Source organism: Bos grunniens, chromosome 6 (genome assembly GCF_055505025.1).
Source record: "Bos grunniens cultivar Pamir isolate PY7600 chromosome 6, Bosgru_T2T1.0, whole genome shotgun sequence".
In the NCBI taxonomy this organism is placed as follows: Eukaryota; Metazoa; Chordata; class Mammalia; order Artiodactyla; family Bovidae; genus Bos; species Bos grunniens.
Window position 1 is genome coordinate 14,420,056 of NC_141170.1, and position 4,535 is coordinate 14,424,590.

The following is a 4,535-nucleotide window of genomic DNA, read 5'->3' on the forward strand; positions in this document are numbered from 1 at the left end:
GAAGAGACAGCAAGGGGATTTGACCCCCTTTGGCCCCTGGACTATATACTTGGTTCAGTACACAACATGAACAACCAGACCAGCCGCCCTGGAAGAGGCGGACGGTTGGCTGTTTGGCTCTGCTGCCTGACCATGGACCCCACACTCCCAGCTGGTGGGCCTGGATCCTGCTCTGCTGATCACATCCAGGGCAGCACCTGGACACAGTTCGACCTCAGTGTTGACATGTGTCTGATGAACAAACCATCAGTAACGATAGGGATGCTTTTGAACTGTGTTAGAGAAGACTCTTGAGAGTCCCTTGGACTGCAAGGAGATCCAACCAGTCCATCCTAAAGGAAATCAGTCCTGGGTGTTCATTGGAAGGACTGATGCTGAAGCGGAAACTCCAACACTTTGGCCACCTGTGCGAAGAGCTGACTCATTTGAAAAGACCCTGATGCTGGGGAAGATTGAAGGCAGGAGGAGAAGGGGACAACAGAGGATGAGATGGTTGGATGACATCACTGACTCAATGGACATGGGTTTGGGTGGACTCCAGGAGTTGGTGATGGACAGGGAGGCCTGGCGTGCTGTGGTTCATGGGGTAACAAAGAGTCAGACACGACTGAGCGACTGAACTGAATGATAGGGAATTGTATATTGAGGCCATTGAGATTTAACCCATCACCTTCTGTCTGTAGTCTTCCCCGTGTGTGTGTGTGTGTGTGTGTGTGTGTGTGTGGTAGAGGATATTGACTCTGGGGTCTTGTCCAGTGTGAGGCAAACACCAGGGGTCCTAGTCCCCGGGATGAGGGTAGCAGCAGCTGGAAGCAGTGAGCCCTGCCCCCAACTCTCCCCACCTCCAGCCTCACACCTGCTTCCCGTTGCTCAATTACTCTCAGCTGCCAGCAGTCAGAGCTGCACGCTTTGGAGCAGAGCCCTGGAGGGCTTGGGGGCCCTTGGGAGCTTTTGGCGGAGATTTATAGCCAAGGGGAGAATTGATGTGCCTGCCTGTGGGGGAGGGCTGCAGGTGGGTGGGGGAAGGGAGAGTGGGGAGTAGAGAGAGGGAGGGGGTTGGGAGGAGTAACGGAGGGGATTAGCTCTGGGCAGTAATCCAAGCGCCGGGCATCCCTGAGCCAGGCAGCGTGGCAGAGAGGCAGGGCTTAGGAGCATGGCAGGCTGGCACCCCTTCTGAGAGCTTTGTCCCCTACAGGCCAAGAAAACTTAACACCAGGGGTGTCTATGTGGTCTCACCTTAAAGGGCGAGTGATGATGCCGTGAGCCCAAGGAGCTGTGAGAACCCCGTGAAGGTGGGTGTGGCCCATGGCACAGATGGGGGCGCGAAGCAGCTTCTTTTTTTAAACTTTATTTTCTATTAGATTTTATTTTTTTAAATTCAGGTTGCTCTGGGTCTTTGTTGCAGCACGCGGGGAGGCTACTCTTTGTTGCAATGCCCAGTCTTCTTACTGGGGTGGTTTTTCTCGTTGTGGCACTCGGGCTCATTCGTCATGGTTCTCGAGACCTAGAGTGTGGGCTCAGTAGTTGTGGCACATGGGCGCGCCACCTCCGTGGTTGCCCGCGGCATGTAGGATCATCCCAGACCAGGGATGGAATCTGTGTCCCCTGCATTGGCAAGTGGATTCTTGTCCACCGCGCCACTAGGGAAATCCAGGAAGCAGCTTTTATGAGATGGCCCTCCCTCCATAGCCCACATGGTTGAGCGGGTGTCCTCCTAGGGACACGAGCCACTGTTTACCCACCTTCCACTGTACAGAGACCCTCAGGATGAGTCCCGTAGGAGGTCAGAGCTTGAAGGAAAATTCTCTAGTCTGCTTCCTTTCACTGGAGATTCAGCGCAATCAAACCCATGTTATTCCCCCCTTTTGCCTTGACCACCAGGAAGCTCAGAAATCATATTTTTCCCATTCAATTGTCATAGCTGCCCACAACCTCAGTGTGGGGCATATAGTTATTCTCTCCTACCATCAATTATTATTTGGCCTTAAGTTTTCACTCTGTAATACAGATTATTTTTTTTTTAATTTATTTACTTACCTTTATTTTTGGCTCTACTGGGTCTTCACTGCTGTGTGCAGGCTTCCTGGTATCCATGTCTGTTACTTAAGTCTCTTTAACTCCTTAGACGGAGACAGAGACATACATGGGGCGAGGTGGATCACACAGGTACATGTGTGAGGACCTGTGTGTCATGCTCTGGGATTCAAGGTCCAATGGAGGAAAAACTAATTTCAGAGTCAGAGCCAGACAGACTGGGGCTCAGATCCAGGGCTCTACCTGTCTGGGTTATCTGTGAACCTCAGTTTTCTCAGCTGCAAAATGGGGATAAACCACCATCCTTCACAAGCTGATCAGTGAGGAATTTCAGAGATACACTGCATAAAAGCCATGAGTGCCCAGTGTCTGGGGTGGCGATGGCTATTATCTGGTCAGTGGGGGGGCACTGTGTTTTATGCAATTCCAGGAATGGGAAGACACACTGAGCCTTGACTTTAGCAGGTAGAGAACTTAAAAGCAGCAACGACAGTAATAATATCTGGCGCAATGAGCTAAGTTCTGTGCACTAAACTGTCTCCCTAAGATACGAGGTCCTTTAAATGTCCCCATTTTATAGATGAGAATACTGAGGTCCCGAGGGGCCCAAGGTCACACAGAAAGGAAATGGCAGGTGGACTTTTGAGGCCAGAGCCTGCTCTGTTGCACTCTGGAACTGCTCTCAAGGAGGATAGGTTAGGCAGAGCGGACAGGAGGGCAAGTGCTATGGGCGTGTTGGTCACCCTGTGGATGGAGCAGAGGGTAGATAAAGCTAGAGGAATTGTTGGTTAGATCCCTGAAGGGCTGAACGTCAGCATCTGAGGCTGGGCTGGTCCTGCAGATTCGGACTCACCAGGAGTTGGAGGGGGAGAAGCAGCTCAGGAAATTATTTTCCATGCTTACCAGTAATTTCTGTATTTTTGAAAACATTTTCTCTGGATGGCGGGGAATGTTGGCTTTCTACTTGAAGGCATACCAGCAAGTTAAACTTAAAAATAACATCAACACCACAAGCAGTTACGATGCAGGCATCTAGCCTCTGCTTAATCCTTCTGGAATACACTTTGGGAGGTGAATTTGTTACTGTCATCAGAAGAAGGAAATTGAGGCACAGAGTGGGCAAGCATCTTGCTCAAGGTCACACAGCTGATGATGGCAGAGCTGCACAGCTCATACTGAATGGCCCACGTTAGATCTGTTCATTTTTAACGAGAGTCAAATGAAGCAAGAAGGACTGGCCCAAGCAGCATAAATGAGCTTCCTTATGGTTGATGAACAGGGGCTTTTAGGAAGTGAGCGATACCAGCCCAGACTGCCTCCTGAAGACCTGGACAAAGATGCCCTCAAAGCCGTGGGGAAGCTTTCCAGGAACAGGCAGACCAAGGAGAAGGACCAAAGATCCTGGAGGAAACAGCAGCAGTTCCCGCACAGGAATTGAGCTCCTGTGACCGTCAGTGTTGAAAAGCTCCTGGCAGGCTCCTTACAGCCCTGGACAAGCTTGGCTGTATCACCACACACAGACCCTCAGCAGCACCGTCACTGTCTCCCAATCTCCTTACAGATGTTCCTCCGAGAGCTTTTGCAGTCCTAAGCCCTGTCTCCACCTGTGCCACCAGCATTGGCATCCTCTCCTCGTCACCCTCGACTTCCCTGATTCCTCCTAATTCCGGTTCTTCACATCACCCTCACGGAGAGGAAACAGCAGCAGCATTCCTGGCGTTCTCACCATGTCCCCTCTTTTTAGTGCTTTTCCTCACTCACTCACACCCACCCTAGGTTGTGTCCCCATTGTACAGATGAAAAAACTGAGGCACAGAGAGGTAAGGGGAGGGGAGGAGCCAAACAGGGCAGGTGTGCTCAGGTCCTGGGCCACCTGCCTCCCAGCATCAGAGCGAAAAAAGGAGGGATGCGCCTGCAGATTGGAAACCCGATGGTCCCTCCCTGAGGTCAGGAAGCAGGTGCTGTCCACTGAGCTGTCTCCCCAGTCCAATGTCCCCCCTCCTCCTGAGGACAGGGCCCTGTCTGTCTAGTTCACCACCTGAAGCCACGCTGGCCCATCCATGGCAGGAGCTCAGAAAGGAAAGGCTAAATTGAAAGAGCACATCCTTGCGTGCATGACAGCAGGGACCGCCAAGCGTTGCAAGGGTGGGTGAAAGCCACGCAGCTTCAGAGTGGGCTGGGGAGTGGGGGTGGGCAGGGCTCTCAGAGTGACAAAAGCTTTTCTGCTCTGACCCAGAAATTCCAGATTCCAGGAATCTGCCCTCAGATGAATTCACACATGAGTAAAGAGATGGATGGGCAAGCATCGTCGTGACAGTCCTGGATTTAACAGCAAAAGATCAGAAACAATGCACATGTACATTGAAGCGGGGCTGTCCACACAATGGAAAACAGTGCAACTGTTCTTTAAAATATGGTTTTTGTGTTTTTTTTGGTATACTACTCAGCTTGCAGGATCTTAGTTTCCTGACCAGGGATTGAACCCAGGCCCTGGTGGCAGT

At 51.5% G+C, this 4,535-nt stretch overlaps 1 long non-coding RNA gene across 2 annotated transcripts; it reads left to right on the plus strand.

Annotated features, from left to right (window-relative positions):
• Positions 1-906: 906 nt before the first annotated feature.
• LOC147370310 (uncharacterized) lies at positions 907-4,135 on the plus strand. 2 transcript variants are annotated; one of them, XR_015166109.1, is made up of 3 exons: positions 907-1,012; positions 1,196-1,292; positions 3,005-4,135. It is a non-coding gene; the product is annotated as an uncharacterized LOC147370310 (long non-coding RNA). The 2 variants fall into 2 exon arrangements; XR_015166110.1 differs by having other exon boundaries at positions 3,596-4,135.
• Positions 4,136-4,535: the final 400 nt, after the last annotated feature.